This window comes from Amblyraja radiata, chromosome 18 (genome assembly GCF_010909765.2).
Source record: "Amblyraja radiata isolate CabotCenter1 chromosome 18, sAmbRad1.1.pri, whole genome shotgun sequence".
Taxonomy (NCBI): Eukaryota; Metazoa; Chordata; class Chondrichthyes; order Rajiformes; family Rajidae; genus Amblyraja; species Amblyraja radiata.
Window position 1 is genome coordinate 17,572,538 of NC_045973.1, and position 20,024 is coordinate 17,592,561.

General features: G+C 38.2%; 1 protein-coding gene across 1 annotated transcript in view; it reads left to right on the forward strand.

Annotated features, from left to right (window-relative positions):
- grm7 (glutamate metabotropic receptor 7) overlaps nt 1–20,024 on the forward strand; it is a 532,223-nt gene that overhangs the window by 371,819 nt on the left and 140,380 nt on the right. The gene's annotated exons all lie outside the window — the stretch shown is intronic.

A 20,024-nucleotide genomic window follows, 5' to 3' on the forward strand; every position in this document is an offset into this window, starting at 1 on the left:
TGATCTTGTTCAAGCATGACATCCTAATGGAACTTGACTGGGTGGAATGTTGAGAGGTTTTCACCAGTGTAAAAGTTACCAACTCAAGATTTTGGTACAAATTAATAGACTGTTCATCTAAACAAGGGGCACAGAGACCTCAGGCCTCAGAAGGTGGTGAATCTCTGGTGAGATCATTGAAAGTATTTAAGGTGGAGATAGATAAACATTTAAAAGATCTAGGAATTGAGGGCTATGGGAACTGGTGGAGAAGAGGAGTTGGAGCCACAACAGAGCTCCATGATCCATGATTGTATGGCAGGGCTGGTTTGAGGTGCTAGGTGGCCTACTCCTGCTCCTATTTCCTTATCTTTTTGCATTCTTGTATTCATTTCTGAGGATGAATTATTAAGATCCTTTAACCTCTTTTTGACCCAATAAATTAATGACATGTGCATCTGGGATGACTTGTTGGATTTCACGATATGTTATTTGTTATTTCGGACTATTTCAAATTAGTAACCTTTCCATGCCTACACCGAATAACCAGATAACAGTCCCAATTGTGCAATATCAGACTATCCAGAAGTTTTCATATTACATGCAGGTGAATTGCCTCATGATTATTAGCAGCAGTATCACTGTGGCACCAAAGACCATTGATATTCTCGGGCCCAATAATTGCCCTTCAATAAATGCTGCGTTCAATGCTATTCTTGGTCGATGGTTAAGACACACAGGCAAGTTGCAAAAAGTAGGTCAACCTTCTCTGAACTCTTCTCTGTAATCTCTCAGGATCCGATAGATTACTCCTGTGTTTATAGGAAATTCAAACCCGTTGCACAAAATTAAAAAAAAAACAGGTACTAGTGCTAGTACTAATAAGTAATGATTTAAGGTCATATGTAATAGGAGCAGAATTAGGCCATTTGGCCGATCAAGTCTACTCCGCCATTCATTCATGGCTGATCTATCTCTCCCTCCTAACCCCATTCTCCTGCCTTCTCCCCATAAACCCTGACACCCATACTAATCAAGAATCTATCTATACTCTGCTTTAAAAATATCAATTGACTCGGCCCCCACAGCCTTCTGTGGCAAAGATTTGCACAGAATCACCACCCTCTGACTATAGAAATTCCTTCTCATCTCCTTCTTAAAGGAATGTCCTTTAATTCTTTGGTTATGACATCTAGTCCTAGACACTCCCGCTAGTGGAAACATCCTTTCCACATCCATGCAATCCAAGCCTTTCACTATTCGGTACATTTCAATGAGGTCCCCCCTCATTCTTCTAAACTTCAGTGAGTACAGGCCCAGTGTCATCTCAAAGTCTCATCATAAGTTAACCCACTCATTCCTGGGATCAGGAATGGATGTCTCATTTAAATGGATGCCGTCAGAATCATTGTTATTAGAAAATAAAGCATTGTAAATCCAAGTTGAAGACATCCTCCTTCCCGTCTTTGATTTTTAATGGATGGAATACATTTTTTTATGGCCAATTTCTTTATAGCCAAATAATTGGAATTAGAAGTTAGATAATCCACTTATTAAATTCTATTGTATCTCTGTCACATGCACAATGCTCAATATGCGTCGTCAGACTTTTGAAAATTGATTTCATATGCAGGAGAGGATGGAGCAAAAATAAAATTAGACCTGCCTTATTGCTGTTATTTTCTCTTGAAAATAATTTGTTTCTGGCCTTTTTCTTTTACTATAGATTTAGACTTCAGTGGGCTCCATGAGAATGATATATTTGCAAAGCTGCAGTGAAGCACGTTTATCATGGAGTGCTTAATATGAAATGCAATTCGCTCATTATGCTTGATTCAAGTTTTTCTTTCTTTCTTAAAAGAACATAACCCAAGCAATTTTGGTATTTTATGTGATCGATAAAACCAAATGACTTCATGTTTTTAGAGCATTGCTTTAAATTGTAGTGTGTGGGACAGTAATAATCCTTGATTCAGAGAACATAAATTCATAGTGGCAGTCCCTTGAGGTCTTGCATCTAATGTGCTTATAGAATTGGACTGATTTGATTACTGTGGATTTTTCCAGTTATTTGTAAGTCAGTTATTAACAATGATAAAATGAGGCACCATTCACTTTGGAACAGTTGCAAATAAATACATCTGTCAGCTGAAGGTAATTTAATTAATTATTTTAGTTTAGTTGGCCCCCAACCCAGGTGACTCTGTGTGCCAGCCACAGATGTGGATCTGCAAACACACATTACAACCGCTCCACCCTTTTAAATCTCTACTCCAACAGCGACATTTTTCATTTTCACTAAACGTTATTCCTGTTATTCCCTTTATCATATATCTGTACACTGTGGATGGTTCGATTGTAATCATGTAATGTCTTTCAGCTGACTGGTTAGCACACGACAAAAGCTTTTTACTGTTCCTCGGTGCATGTGACAATAAACTAAATTCAACTTAAACTTGAGTTTGATAAAATGTAGAGCCATAAGTACATCAACCAGACAATCAGGGAAATAATGGTGAAATTTCAATTTTGAATGCCTTTACAATGAAGAGCTTGCTTTAGGTCAAACCAATTTTTAAAAAACACATCTTTTTTGTAGAATTGCTAGAAGATGTCAGTGTGCAGTACGATATATTTATATTTCTTACAACCACTGTAGAGATGTTTCCTTGATCAGTAGCCATTTAATTCCACTTCCTTGCTTCATACGTCAGTCTCTCAAATTATCATCCAGATACATTGCACACCTCAAGTTCTCCCTGAAGAGATTTCAGTGCAATGGTGTTGCATAAACACGACAAACATAAATATAGCCAAACTGCTGACAGTTTTGGAGCTGCGACTGGGTAGAATACAATGCCACGTAAATTTGGTTTGTATTCCAGCCATTTGATCATTAAAATGTAATGTCTTTTTAGAGATAATTAGAATTTTAAATGAGCGGTCTCCATGAATCATTTAATAACTTGCAACCAGGTCTATTTTTACTGAGTTTGAATTGTTGTTTACAGGGCTGAGTGGTGGCATATAATTCTGGTTGACACTTCAGTGTTACACAAAGAGATCTTTGCATTAGTGGAAGTACTATCTTCCAACGGTTCAATGGTCCTTTTCAATAGTTATTTTACCGTTGCATGTACCAAGGTACAGTGACATATATTTTTTTGCATACAGATGTAAGATTATTGCCATACATAAGAGCAATCCCTGATTACATACCAAATGCATAGAAATAGCCCACTGAGTCCATATGCAAGAGTCGCCAGGTTTTGACACCATTTTCACAGTCCAAGTTGCAGCTAGCCAAGGCCCATTGCAGCCGTCTCCTCCATCCGGATCAAATTCGAACTATTCTCTCAGAGATGGATATTGAGGTTTCCATGGCACTAGATTAATATAAGAAGGGATTATTTCCCAATGTCCCAAAATATGCATCTCAATCAACATTACAAATTGGATTTAAAAACAGAAAATACTGGAAAGACTTAGCATGCCAGGCAACATCTGTGGAAAGAGAAAACAGTTAACGTTTTAGGTCAGATTCACTTCATCTGCCTCTTTAGGAATAGGAAGAATAATTTATCTTTCGGGTCACAAACTTTTCATTGGAACTGGAACAAAATGAGACAAGTTTGAGCAAATAAAGAGGTAGGAAAAAATGAAGGAAGATGGTAGATTGGAGACGTAACACGATGGTGCGGGGGAATGAGCCAGTCTAGTCACACCTTTCTTGAGTGAAGAAAATGGAAGGACAAAGCAATGAAATAAAAATTAGAAGGGTAAGAAGGAAATGTTTTTTAAGACTGGACGAATATGTATAGGCATGTGGTCAGTCATGGACAATCTACTATTTTCTGGTATGAAACGTGAACTATGATATATGTTAAGGACTTGCTCTTTGGTGTACAAAGCGCAATCTCCAAATTTTGCATGTGAGATGAAACAAAACTTGGAGATCTGGGGAACAGACCTCAGGAGGATAGGGCCAGGATGATGGAACGGTAGACGAAATGGAAAGTGTGAAGCCTGACATTTTGGTAGGAAGATTGAATAGGGAGTAGAATGCCTAATTCTAAAAGGGACAGATCTGAGAATATATTTGCATACATCACTGTAAATTAGGAAAACTGACGATAAAGCATACGAGACTCTGAGTTATACAATAGAGATATAAACCAAAAAGTTGAATCCTTTAGTGCTTGCTTTTATGCACATTGCACAAAATTGGAAAAAGGACATTTCCAGGCAAAATCATATCCATTGGGAAATGGGGCCATTAACTTCCACCTAACCTCTTCTGCCATTTTCCAGGATCTGTCTTGCATCCATTGATGTCCATTGTTGCGCACACCACATTGTCTCCCTTAATAATATTAACTGGAACTTTTGTGTGCAATATGTGACCTTTGTTGACCATGCACGAAAACTAGGAGTATATCACTCTCAAATCACCAAGGAAATGTCAATTAGACCATTCCACCCTGATGTCAGTGCCTTGTACACATACCTGCCTGAGTCAGGCTTCGATATTCAGTGTGCTTGAAGTCTCATCCCAGGTTGTTCCATCATTAATTTCATCCTTCTTGCACCATATGTATCAATGCCACAATCTGCTTCCCTGCTCACCCTGTATCTACTCATGGCACAGAGCAGTTGATCTCTGAAATGTAGAAAATAGGTGCAGGAGTAGGCCATTTGGCCCTTCGAGCCAGTACCGCCATTCAATATGATCATGGCTGATCATCCTAAATCAGTACCCCGTTCCTGCTTTCTCCCCATAATCCCTTGATTCCGTTAGCCATTATCCACATAGTCGACCTCTGCCACCTGCACCCCACATTTATTTATTCACCACCAAGGCAGCCTTTAACTCAACTGCACTTTGGTTGTCTTGTGTAGGGTTCCTTTAAGGCCTAATACTCTTTCCAATTGTCAGCTCAACAAAGACTGAAAAACATCAAGCTTTCCCATCACTATGGGGAATGTTATTGAGAATTCGGGGTAGAAAGGAACAAATTGCTGCTTTTGAATATATTTTACAATCTTCTTGGCCAATTTCCTGATCTTTTCCTGTTGGGTGTCTGACTGGGCTGGGCACTACATGCAATCCAAAAAGGTGTGGAATCCTTTTCATCAGCTAAGCACAAGAGCAAACAAGTCACAATCAGCTTTTATAAAGCACTGATTTGGAATTTGGTGTAATATTGTGTTCAACTCAGCTCTATGTGTTGGAGTAGTTGAACAGACCTTGGAGAAAGCAGAGAATAGATCCCTGCACCCCTTCTGGAATGATTCTACGGATGTGAAACTTTAATTAGGCCCCTTCCCATTAATTGGGCCATTTTCCATTTCCATCCTGACTTTTCTGTCCTGGGCATCCTCCACTGTCAGAGTGAGGTCACACACAAATTGGAGAAACAGCACCTCTTATTGCGCTAGGGCAGTTTACAACCCAGTGATATGAATGGTGATTTCTCGAATTTCAAGTAACTCCTGCATTGGTTCCCTTTCCCCTACCCTAATTGTCCTACCAGTTCCACTGTTCACATCCTTTTATCTCTCTCATTAGCACATTTTCCCTCGCCAACAATGGGCCTTTATGAACTCCACCATTCCTGAGGACATCTGTTTTCTTCTGGCCTTTTCTATCTTTCAGTCTGAAGAAGGGTTCGGACCTGAAGCATCCCTATTCCTTTTCTTCAGAGATGCTGCCTGACCCACCAGCATTTTGTATCAATCTATACAGAGTTAGAGTAGACAGAGTTAATAGAGGACAACCATTCCTATTGTCATAATTAAGTGTCAAGGGTCAAGAGTTTTGTAACATAGCATAAAGGGGATTGGCAAAAGAAACACAATTTAGATGAGAAAATCCTTGCTATGCGATGAATATTTAGTATCAGCAATTCACTGCCAGGGTTAGGGAGCCATGTTTGCACACTGTTTAAAAGGGAATTGAGCTGTTGCTTAAAGAGTAACTGCATTGTGCTGCCAAATGTTCAGTGTTAAAGTGCAGATTGAAACAAGGATCATGCATGTGCTACTCGTGGCTGGCAATTGGAAGCTATTTAAACTGACATTTGGTGATGACTATAAAAAAGAGGTATTTAATAATGCATTGCTGGCTTTTAATCCAACAATGGCAGCAGCAGGCAATGAAAAATACATTGATGGCCCAATGTTCTGAGTTTATCCACAAAGACAAACATAGCCGTGTCAAGGAAATGAAATTAGTTGTAAAATTATTGTCAAAAAGAAATAGTGTGAGGCTGGACAGTTCAATGGCAAATTTGAGGAATGATAATAATTTGATTCTAATACTGAACACGTACTTTTGAATACTGACAATGAACTGAGTCATTACTGATGTTAATTCAATATTGAGCTGTTAGTGGCTGCCTCCAAAGATCTAAATGGTGTCAAAGGTTGATCTTGTGATTAGACATTTCCACTCTGAAGTTTATTTTAAAGATAAAGGTCTTGCATACTAGATTTGCTGTTGAATTAATAAGAAGTGTTCCGTTTTCACAATCCTCTCACAGTGTTGGGTATCATTCTGAGTTCACTTGATGTTCTGGTTTAGGAAAAGTATTATTATTAAACAGAGTTATTTCAACAATCATTTAATGTTGTCAGATTGCAGCCATTTTTTCACCCCTTATCCGATGTTGTACGCCTCTTGCTAAGATCACTCGTGTTGTGGAAGATAGTTAAAGAGTCATACATTGTAGAAATAGGCCCATCATGTCCATGCTCACCATTTTGCCCATCAGCACTGATCCTATTTGCTTATATTAGGATGGTATCTTTCTAAGCTTGGGCTATTTGAGTGTCTATCTAAATATCTCTTAAGGATCGTCATTGTATTTGATTCCACCACCTCCTAGATATCACCCTACTTTCTATGTAAATACAAAAAGTTGCCCCTCAGATCCCCTTCAAGACTTCTTCAGCTCACTTTAAACAGATGCCTGCTTGCCTTTGATACGTCCCCTGAAATGAGTAGAGGGTTAGTTCCTCAATGCTTGCTATTCTGAAATCATAATCGCAGGGATGCCATCTCCAGTGATTTTCTACAAGGGAGGAGAACTGTGAGAGAGGTCACCGAATTATTTTGATCCACTTTTGAGACCTGCAGATGCCAGTGAACAGATTGTTCCCTGATGGTCTGAATAATAACAATCAAAAAAACAAAAGTGTTAGGGGGTAGTGGGGGAAGCAAAGTCCTTTTTGCTCAGCTCCCATTTTGTTCTCTCCTCTCCAGTTAATTCCCTTCAACACAGGGAATTTTGAATGTTGTGTGACTGAATGTCCTACAATTGATGCAGTAGTAGCACAGTAAGTGGTTGGCGTTTCCGTGGTTGCCATTATGTACTGGTCTTCAAGATTTTATGCCTGGTCAATTTACATTGCCCATGAGGTCATATTTGTTGGCCATAAATGAGTAGCGCTGATTGCCTAAAAAGATTACTTCATTTAGATTCTAATGAAGTCATTTTCACGTGAAATGAAGTCTTTATATTCGGAAATTGGGCTATTTGTGCGAGATGGCTGAATTACCTGAGTTGCCATTTGTTAGATGCATGTAAACCCTGTCGGCTTCTGTTGAAATAAAATACCCCATAAAATAAACACAAAGGGTGGTAGGTTTACGGAATGAGCTGCCAGAGGAGGTAGTTGAGGCAGGGACTATCGCAACATTTAAGAAACAATTAGACAGGTACATGGACAGGACAGGTTTAGAGGGATATGGGCCAAACACAGGCAGGTAGATGGGACATGTTGGTCAGGGTGGGCAAGTTGGGCTGAAGGACATGTTTCCAGGCTGTATAACTTCATGATGTTAATGGAAAAGAATGGACAGTTGTCATTGATAAACATTCCCCACCATCAAATGGCTCGTAACACTATTCTATCAAAGTTTCATACATAGGGATAAAATTCCATTTAAAAGCTTTGGCCATGATAGAATTACATATACAGGAGATTCCATGACCAATTTCTGCTGTTGTTGCACTGTGATGGTTGGTTGTATAATTGAGGCGGAGCTGGCGAAACCTTCAATAACCCTTGTACATTTGTCCCAGTATCATTTTGCTGACATTAGAGACGTAGCCGTTTGCTAAGGAGTACTGGGCCAAATCTGAGCATCCTTTTCAAATCAAGCTGAGCTTATATTCACCTGCACAAGCACGGTGAGGTACAGCTGCAATAAAACTCTTGGTTCCAGCGTCATCTCAAGCACATAGGTGGTGGATGTGTGTATGCAACAAGCTGCCAGAGGAGGTAGTTGAGGCGTGCATATTTCCGACGATCTTTCCTCGACCCAGCACACCGATGCAATTATAAAGAAGGCACATCGGCGACTCTACTTCCTGAGAAAATTACGGAGAATCGGCATGTCGAAGAGGATTCTCCTAAACTACTACAGGTGCACGATAGAGAGCATGCTGACTGGTTGCATCGTGGCCTGGTTCGGCAACTTGAACATCCAGGTGCGAAAAAGACTACAAAAGGTTGTGACCACTGCCCAGTCCATCACCGGTTTTGACCTCCCCACCGTCGAAGGGATCTATCGTAGTTGCTGCCTAATAAAGGCAGCCACAATCATCAATGACCCACACCATCCTGGCCACACACTCATTTCACCATTGCCATTAGGAAGAAGGTACAGGAGCCTGAAAACTGTAAATTCCAAGTTCAGGAACAGCTTCTTCCCGTCAGGCATCAGGCTATTAAACACAACAACGAATAAGCTCTGAGCTCTGAACTGCAAAAGACTATTATTATTATTGCACTATATTTGTTATTTATTGAACTTTTTCTTTTTTTTTCTCTTCCCCCGCTATGTACTATGTTTACATATTCACGTATTCTGTTGTGCTGCAGCAAGTAAGAATTTCATTGTCCCATCCTGGACATATGACAATGAAACACTCTTGACTCTTGACTATCCCAACGTTTAAGAAACAGTTAGACAGATACAGTACATGGATAGGAAAGGTTTGGGGAGATATGGAGCAAACACGGGCAGGTGGGACAAGTGTAGCTGGGACATGTTGGCGGTGTGGGCAAGTTGGGCCGAAATACCTGTTTCCACACTGTCTCTATGCACTCCCAAAAAGCACAAAAACAAATTATAAATAAATTACAATTTATAATTGTATCATCACCCTATAACCAATACAGATTTGGAAGGTTAAAATCCCTATTTTTATTAGCAGTCTCTGGGCATGCATTTAAGAAACCACATGTAACATATCGATGTGTCGAATTATTCTTGGCATGTTTTGTGAAATCTGGAAGCACAGTTCAATTATATGAAGCCAAATGATCTCATGACTGGAGGGTGAAATCGATACCTTTGTTCCAGATGAAACTGCTGCAAATTTTGTTCAAAAACATGCACTGTACACCCTAAACCAATTTTGATTTGATAAAATAACAGCGTGTCTAATGATAGCTGCAGGGAAAACTGTTTCCATGATAATCAACCTTGCTGCGCTTTGGATTCCATTTCCCTCTTCTCATAACGTGAAAGTTGCTTGCACAAGTAATGTACCTCGCATACCAGATGCAATGTTTACTTAGTCACTTATGAATACTGAGTATCACATTGAGGCTTACCCGACTAATAATGAGGTTTGACACAAAAGGATGGAGTAACTCAGAGGGTCAGACAGGAATGGAATCTGAGGGGTAACTTTTTCACACATAGGGTGGTGGGTTTATGGAACAAGCGGCCAGAGGAGGTAGTTGAGGCTGGGATTATCCCAACTTTTAAGAAACAAGTAGACAGGTTCATGGATAGGACAGGTTTTGAGGGATATGGACCAAGCGCAGGCAGGTGGAACTAGTGTAGCCGGGACATTTTGGCCGGTGTGGGCAAGTTGGGCCGAAGGGCCTGTTTTCACACTGTATCACTCTATGACTCTATGACAGCATCTCTGGAGAAAAGGAATAGGTGACGTTTCAGTCGAGACCCTTCTCTAGACTCCAATTAGGTCTTTTCTGACAATAGACAATAGGTGCAGGAGCAGGCCATTCGACCCTTTGAGCCAGTACTGCCATTCACTGTGATCATGGCTGATCATCTACAATCAGTAGCCCATTTCTGCCTTCTCCCTATATTCCTTGAATCTGCTATCATTAAGAGCTCTATCTAACTCTCTCTTGTAAGCATCCAGAGAATTGGCCACCACTACCTTCTGAGCAGATAATTCCAGAGATTCACAACTCTTTGGGTGAAAACGTTTTTCCTCATCTCCGTTCTAAATGGCCTACCCCTTATTCTTATACTGTGGCCCCTGGTTCTGGACTCCTCCAACATCGGGAACATGTTACCTGCCTCTAGAGTGTCCAATCCCTTAATGATCTTATATGTTTCAATAAGATATCCTCTCATCCTTCTAAATGATGATGACAGTGCATACAATGATGATGACAGTGCATACAAGCCCAGTTACTCCATTCTTTCAACATATGACAGTCCCGCCATCCCGAGAATTAACCTCGTGAACCTATGTTGCACTCCCTCAATAAACCAACGTTACTCAGTTAAAAGGACATGAATGCTTTTAGTGAAGTGTTCACAGTTCCCTGAAAGTGATGGCACAGGTGATTGGGTGAAGAAGGCTTTTGGCATGCTGGCCTTCATCTCTCAGTGAATTGAGTAGAGCAGTTGGAATGTTATGACCTAATTCCATTCACAGTCCTGTGCCCGCCAGTACTGTTGCCCAGTATTAAACACTGACAAATTTGTGCCAATCAGTACCATGACCCAGTGTCAAGCATTGACAAACCTATACCCAACTGTAATGTGACCCATGTTAAACACTGGTAGATATGTACCCACGGATTCTTTAATCCAGAGTTAAACACTAATAGATATGTACCCACTTGTAATGTGATGCAGTGTTAAACACTGATAGATATGTACTCACCTTAAAAGAAAAGTTATGTAACGAATACCTCGTAAAACAGATTAATATGTTTTTTGAGGCTAATGATAGCCCTGAAATCTCTGCTTCCCCTCTTTGGGAAACATTTAAAGCATGTGTGCGAGGAGAATTAATCTCTTCTCAATCATTTCTTAACAAAAAAAATAGGGCCAAACAACAGAAATTGGAAATGGAAATAAGGCGATTAGACATAGAAAATGCAGCAGCACCATCCATGATAAAACACAATAAAATTGCAGTACTGAAATATAAACTGAACAAGATATACTCAGACCAAGTTATAAAACTTTATCAACATACAAAACAATTAAATTTTGCATTTGGTGATAAACCACAAAAACTATTAGCGCGACAACTTCGTAAACTGGACGGGGAAAAAACAATTTACAAAATTAGAACAGACAAGGGAGAAACACTAACACTGCCTAAAGATATTATTGATAGATTTTTACAATACTATCAAAAATTGTACTCATCTAAAATGACAGAACAATCAGCAGGAATGGAAACATTTCTACAGAAATGTAAGCTTGTGGGTTTAGATCAGAAAGAGAGAGAATCACTAGGTGCTGAAATTACGATAAAAGACATCGAAGAGTCAATTAAATCTTTAAAAAATGGAAAGGCTGCAGGTCCTGATGGTCTAAGTTCTGAATTTTATAAAAAAAATTATGATCTGGTTTCTCCACGCCTACAGACACTGTACAAATATGCTTACACTCAACAGAAACTCCCAGAAACTCTAAATGAATCTACAATCATACTCATACCAAAAACGGATAAGGATCTTGAAGACCCAGGTTCATATAGAGCAATAGCCCTTTTAAATACTGATCAGAAAATATTAACTAAAATTCTATCTCATAGATTGAGCTTAGTGATTAACAAATTAATACACCCCGACCAAACAGGTTTTATTCCAAAACGTTATTCATTTTATAATCTGAGAAGACTATTCAATATTATAAACTCCAATAGAATTCCTAATGCAGATCTAGCAATTATTTCGTTAGATGCTGAAAAAGCATTTGACCAGGTAGAATGGCCATATTTATTTTCGGTGATGGAAAATTTTCAATTGGGAGAGAAGTACTGTACATGGGTTAAGTTGTTATACTCTAATCCAACAGCTAAAATATTAACAAACCAAATGTTATCAACTAAAGAGGTTGTAGACAAGGATGTTCACTATCCCCACTATTATTTGCTCTTGCAATCGAACCCTTAGCAGAAAGCGTTAGAACCCATACAGGAATATACGGATATAACACTAGAGAAACAAGGAATAAAATTTCCTTATATGCAGATGATGTACTAATATATATTACAAAGTTAGAAACTAGTATTCCAAATCTATTAAATTTAATAACTCAATTTGGTCAGTTCTCAGGATATAGAATTAATTGGAATAAAAGTGAAATCATGCCAATAACAAAACTCAATCTACACACATTACAACAATCCCCATTTAAAATAGTTAAAGATAAATTTAAATACTTAGGAATCTATGAAACTAAGACATATACCTCTTTATTTAAACTAAATGTTCCACCCTTACTGAATAAACCACAAGAATATTCAATACTGGAAAACACTTCCCATTTCAATGCTTGGTAGAATTAATGCTATAAAAATGATCTTCTTACCGCAACTACTGTACCTATTTCAATTAATCCCGATATATATCCCAAAAACTTTTTTCAAAAAAGTCGACTCCATTGTTACAAGTTTTATCTGGGATTATAAGAATCATAGAATAAGTAAAAAACATTTATGTAAGTCAAAGATAAATGGAGGTTTGGCTTTGCCAAATTTCTTGTTTTATTTTTGGGCAGTCCATATTAAAAACATGAATTTCTGGCTGGAAGAAATGGATCAACAACCAGATTGGTTAAGGATGGAAAAGGAAGACTGTTTACCTTTTGAAATTGGACCGATCATATTTGCTACCACAAAACTGCACAAAAAAACCTATAAGGAAAACCCCATAATACATAGTGGAATACGAATTTGGAAACAATTTAAAAAAGTTTTAAAATTGAATAATATACCACTATGCCTTCCCATTGTAAATAATCCTTTATTCAAACCATCCTTTTTGGATAAGGGTTTCACACAATGGAAAAATTATGGAATTAAAAAGATTGGACATCTTTATGGGAAAGGCACTTTTCTTTCATTTCAGGAGTTACAACAGAATCATGGACTGCACTCAAATAATTTCTTCAGATATCTACAAATTAGAGATTATGTTAAATCTAACACACAAGTCTACAGGACTAGGGAATCAGAAATCCTTGATGAATGTTTGAACAAGCATCCTAACACTGAAAAATTAATAGCTTATATTTATAACACCCTCCTAAACAACGAGGTACCACCGACGGAACCATATAGACACACATGGGAAAATGAATTAGGTCATCCTATAACGAAAGATTTGTGGGACGAAAGTTTACAACATATACATCAATGTTCGTTAAATGCCAGACATGCTTTAATACAATTTAAAGTCTTACATAGATTACACTACTCTAAAATAAAACTAAATAGAATCTTCCCACAAATCTCTCCTATTTGTGATAAATGTCTACATCTAGATGCTAATTTAACACATACGTTTGCAAATTGTATAAAAATTAACCATTTCTGGACTGATATTTTTGAAATAATTTCAGAAGTTATTAATACAAAACTGGATCCAAACTCAAAATTAATAATACTTGGAATATCAGATCAAAGTTTAACACTCACAACAAGCCAAAGAAATTTCCTCGACTACAGTATAATAACCGGGAAAAAATTAATATTAAAATCTTGGAAAGGCCCTACGACCCCCACAATTAAAATGTGGATTGTGGAAATGTCGGAGACCCTATATCTAGAAAGAATTAGACTTGTCTTAATGGACAAACAAGAACTTTTTGATAAAATATGGGCTCCATTCATTAATTATCTGACGGGATAGATTGGCCCAGCACGAAAACCCAACTGAAACTTGAACTCAGGATTAGATGAAAAGTCATACTTTATAATCTACGAACCTATCTCCAATGACGTATTATAAGTAATCCATTCCACCTTTTTTGTTTTTTTCGATATTTGTAACTCTTTTTTCTCTCTTTCTCTCTTTTTCCATATAAAAAAAACACTAGAAGCAGAAGTAATCGACAATTGAAAATTTTAATAATGTATGACTGATGTATATGAAAAGTTTTTTTACTATAATATGTAACTATACTTTATAATATGTCTACTTCTAATAAAAATATTATAAAAAAAAAAAAAAAAAAGATATGTACTCACCTGCAATGTGATGTAGTGTTAAACACTGATAGATATGTACTCACCCGTAATGTAACCCAGTGTTAAACACTGATCACCGACCAGCGATACCCACACACTAATGCCCCTGTCCCACTTAGGAAACCTGAACGGAAACCTCTGGAGACTTTGCGCCCCACCCAAGGTTTCCGTGCGGTTCCCAGAGGTTTTTGTCAGTCTCCCTAATGGTCGAAAGTGGTTTCCGCTTCTTCTATGTTCCGGCAATTATTTCAAAAAATTCAAAACCGTCCGCGACTAAAAATATCGGTAATTTTTTAGTCGAAGCCGGTTGCGATGCTAGTTGAAGGTGGTTGCCGGAGATTGCAGGTCTTACCTTCCACTACCTGCAACATCCGGCAACCACCTAAAAAATTACCGATTTTTAAAATGGCAACCTATTTTTAGTCGCGTGGGACAGAGGCATAACACCATTCTACACACACTGGGGATCATTTACAATTTTAATGAAGTCATTTAACCTACAAACTTGTATGTCTTTGGACTGTGGGAAGAAACCGGAGAAAACCCACTCAGGTCATGGGAGAGAACGTACAAACTCTGTACAGACAGCACCCGTAGTCAGGTTCGAACCCGGGTCTCTGGCATTGTAAATCAGCAACTCGAACGCTGGGCCACTGTGCCACTGAGGCCTCGGTGAATGTCATCTAGATGTGTGGAACATCAGCTAATTCTCCCTTTGATTCCTGGCCCAGTGGCTGTGGCAGGCAAGGACCTTGGACCGTGAAACTGGACAGCAGGTCAAACTCAACTCCTATTACCACGTTCATGTTTAGCCAAAATTACATCTTTGAGTAATATCATATTAATGGATACCTGTTGATTTAAGATTTCTAGCAGATTATGCTTAAAAACTCACATCCAAATGCGAGGCAAGCCTTTTGACAAATGATACTGCCAACAGAAGATGAGAAACCATTTGGAGGCCACAAAAGAAGCATGAATTTTATTAAAACTTAATGATAGTGTTTGAAATTGATGATGCTTAATCAGATGAGCAAATATGCTTATTTGTCAGTGTGACCTCAATGCTGTTCTTGCATTTGCCTGAAATCAGGCTGTTCCCACCTTCAACCATGTACAGAGATATTTTATCAATTACAATTTGTTTTTTCCACCGCCTTGTTGGTGGGGTAGTTCTTCTTGTGATGTGCTGGACAGTTTTAACAAGATTCAGTCTATACATTTAAATATGCAAATATTCAAACCTTAAACAATGTTGTCTCTGAACTTCCAACAATATTAAAGTGACCTTTGGTTAATTAAAATTCAGGAATGTGCTGAAGAGGCTGATTATATTATCCTTAGGGTGGCACAGTGTCGTCACAGTTCCAGTAACCCAGGTTTAGATCTGCCTCCCTGTGTTTATGTGTTCTCCCTGTGACCACATGGGTTTTCTCTGGGTGCAGTTAAATAGGCATTCTAGTTCTTGATATTTGATGCCTTGTAGTCAATTTCAATTAGAGACTTTGGGTTAACAAGTGAGAGTGTATTAGAAACATAGAAACATAGAAAATAGGTGCAGGAGTAGGCCATTCGGCCCTTCGAATATGATCCGCCATTCCTGGTACCCGGCACCGGCATTCAATATGATCATGGCTGATCGTCCAACTCAGTATCCTGTACCTGCCCTCTCTCCATACCCCCTGATCCCTTTAGCCACAAGGGCCACATCTAACTGCCTCTTAAATATAGCCAATGAACTGGCCTCAACTACCTTCTATGGCAGAGAGTTCCAGAGATTCACCACTCTCTGTGTGAAAAATGTTTTTCTCATCTCGGTCCAACAATCACGCATGTCCAGTTGGCTTACTACTCCTCTAGGATTGGGTCTCCAATGCATTACCTAAATAGTAGTTTTAACTTAGTGGTCTTTGAGTCAGAAGATTGTAAATTTAACTTCCATCTCAAAGATTAGCAGGAAAGTCTAAATAGACATGCCAATGTCGTTCCAAGTCAGTGAAAAACATTATTGGTAGTGCTACCCTACACACACAAAGTCAAAACAAAGCAGATTCTGCCCAACTAAGTCAATATTCAGACAACCAGGTGGTGGTGTAATTATTAAATTACCAAACTAATAACTCAGAAAAGTCCCATCATCAAACTCTGGGCACCTCCATGGTTTTGTGAGACACCACAGTTATGTTAAAAGGGATTGGCGGAGAACAGGCCTGGCAATTCAAGACTGGGCCATAATCATCAACTGACCTGCATGCCATTCTGCAAAATCTTGCTATTTATATCCCTCACACCACTATTATCATTAAGCATGAAGACCTACCCTGGTTCAATGAGGAGTGACTTTCAGTCTGAAGAAGGGTTTTGACCAAAAACATCACCTATTCCTTCTCTCCAGAGATGTTCCATGTCCTACTGAGTTACTCCGGCATTTATGTCTTTCTTTGGTGTAAACCAGCATCTGTAGTCCCTTCTTACACATTTTGTCTGCCTGCAATGTGTTATTGTTGACGCAAATATTGGTTAACAGAAAAAGACATACAGTGCTGGAGTAACCCAGTGGGTCAGGCAGCATATCTGGAGATTATGGATAGGCAATGTTTCAGGTCAGGACCCTTCTTCAGCTTCCTTTATTATTGTTGCTGTGTACCAAATTACATCAGTTAGACTCAGAGCACTGTAAAGGTACGCAATGACTATTAGATACTCCATGAATTTAAAACAGAAAATGCTGGATGTACTCTGTAAGTCAGATTACATCTGTGTGAGAAAAAAGACTTAATATTTTGGCCTGAAGACCCTTTGTCGGAACTGGGAAGGAGGTGAAAGAAGATTCTCAACTACTTTACGGAAGTTGTGTACAAAGGAACTGCAGATGCCGATTTACACCGAAAACAGACGCAAGTTGCTGGAGTAACTCAGCGGGACATCTCTGGAGAGAAGGAATGGGTGATGTTTCGGGTCTTCAGAAGAAGGGTCTCGAACCGAAACGTCACCCATTCCTTCTCTCCAGAGATGCTGTCCATCCCGCTGAGTTACTCCAGCAATTTGTATCTAGCTTTATGGAAATTGTGTAAATTCAAATGCTTTTTTCATTTTTGTTACAGGTTATTTTTTTAAATAATACTTTATATGCATAGAGGAGCAAGAATTTAAATATTGGCTTAGATCAGCAATCGTTAAGTTGTTACACGCAGAGCCAAAGAACTCAATGTTCGAACGTTGTGATGGATATTCATTGTTCCATGATTTCATCTGATTTCCTCTGGCTGCTGTTGTTGCTGCTTTAAAAGCACACAATGTAATTTGCATGCATAATAACCAATATAGGTTTGTACACTGGGAAAGAAGGCATGCTTTATTCCTCTGATGGTTCGTTTTGTTCATTGTTCCCATATTATCGACTTAAATGGCAGAAGTAGTTTAGACTTTGAATGCCAGGTTATTGGTGAAAATCTGTTTTGATTTTCAAATGAAACTTTCTCTGTGACAAAGTTGGACTGATTTGGATGTCTGATACACAAGGCAATAAAGACAAATTAAATGTTCAGTCATTTGAACAAGCATAAACATTCTTTACAAATGATTGAAATAAACTTTAAAACATGACAGTTTATTTTTAATTAATTAATTTATGCTGTTATGCATCATTGACATATCCTATCATATCTCTGTACTAAATGTTGTTGAACTTGTGAGGACACATCAGTCTGAAGAAGGGTATCGACCCCAAACGTCACCCATTCCTTCTATCCAGAGATGCTTCATGTCCCTCGGAGTTACTCCAGCAATTTGGGTCTATCTTCGATTTAAACCAGCATCTGCAGTTCCTTCCTACAACAATGAATGGGATATTCTTCTTTAATTACATTGCAAAAAATCCCAATAAATTAATCTGGACGTTATGATCTTAGAATTTTACACCTGCGTTCTTTTTTTTTAATTAACTGTAATTTGCAAAACCTACTCGGTCTCCAGTTGGCATATTCATCTTGTACTGTATTGCTAAGTAAAACATATGGATGAAGTTCTCAATTCTTGGGATTCAAATCTGCTTTTACAAATAGTTTTGTGAGTATTGGATGCTGCACAAACTCTGGCAAGGATCACTGTGGATAAAGTTAAATTTCTATTAACATAGAGTAGTTTTTGGAAGCTATAATTCAAAACCAAGCATTGACATACCTCCCTGAAGAACTAATATTAGTCTAGAGTTGTATGCCACACTTCTATGCTGGAGGAAACATACTTTTGAAGCAACCTTCTGCAGTCCTGTTAATTTTATGCCTGGGCATATTTTTAACTCTGTGACAATCGTATTAACTTGTGAATTGACTCTTCTAATAAAGAGTATAATGTGTCTCCTTTGTATGCAAAATTAATGTTTTATTCACATGAAACGGGCTGTTTCACTGTCACTTTAACCCCCGATCTGTTTAAGGTCTCATTAAATAGTTGTCTCTTTGGCCATTTTGTTTTCAGTTCAACCACTGCAACTAAGGTTTGCATTTATATAACACAAGCTGTGTCACTGAAAGATAAATATGATACCAAACATAAGAACCTCAAGGATGGAAAGGAAGATGAAATGGAAATGAGTTTTATGAAATGAATTCCTAAGTTTAACACCGAAGCGAACACAAAACACCCCAGTGATATCATATTCAGCTCAATTTATTTTGCCAAATGATTGCTACAAACAAGAAAAATACTAATATATCCTCTCTGAAATTTATCTTTTCTCTCCCTTTCTTTGTTATTCATTGTACTTTTGTTCCAGTGCCTACTTGTTGAAATCTTTGCTTAATTTAGACAATAACGACAAAAGATTCACTGTTCACTCTCTGGAATTGTAGTCAGAATGTTCAGAATATGCTTTTGATTTGATAAAAATTGTATCCAAGTATCCAAACACTTAACAGGCACTTCAAAATCTAAAAAAAAAATAAGCCGAAGAGGAATAAATATAACCAAGGGTGTGATTCCAGGAAAATACCAACATTCAACATTCTTTAACATTGTGCATGATCTGTTCAAGTATTAAGTAATTAATAATATTTCAAGCAATTCTAATCACAGCAGTAAACGTTTTATTTTCATGCAGATGAAAACTGTTGCTTAGCGTATTGGGGCATTATCTGTTTATTAATTCCGTTCTCAATGGAGGCTTAAGACAACAAAAAATCAGAAGTAAATTTTATTTTCCCAGCTATGTATAATTTTGCTCAATCATCTTCTTTAACAAGTCTTGATACTTAATAAATAGGATCACTGTTCACACAAGCAAAGAGTTCAAACAACTAACCAGGTTTATAAGCATAAGAAAGGAAATCAAATGGCATAACCTAAGTGTTATGCCACAAGGCAGCAGCTAAATAAAAAATGTAAGTTGAATTGTTCAGACAGGAGACACTTCGGTCACATTGATCTTTGGAGTCATCTGTGCTTCACTGAAACGTCTCCTATCCTGTCAATACATCACATCATTTCCTTATCCGTTGTGCGCTTGGTAACATCCATTTAAGTACATCAATGCTTTTCACATCCTGTACTTAATAAGGTTGCAAGTGCTTTATCCTAACCATTCTTGTTCAGGAGTTGCATATCTGTTAAGGAAGAAGTCCACTGCGAGTGAAGGATTGTCTCAAGATAAAATACGCTTGTAGGGTCTATTTACAAAAGTGACTTGGATGTAAAGAAACCTTTGAGATGCACACTGACTAGGGGTGACTAAGGGGAGTCCTTTGTTTTGGATTTTCTAGCATATGCTGGTCAATTTTT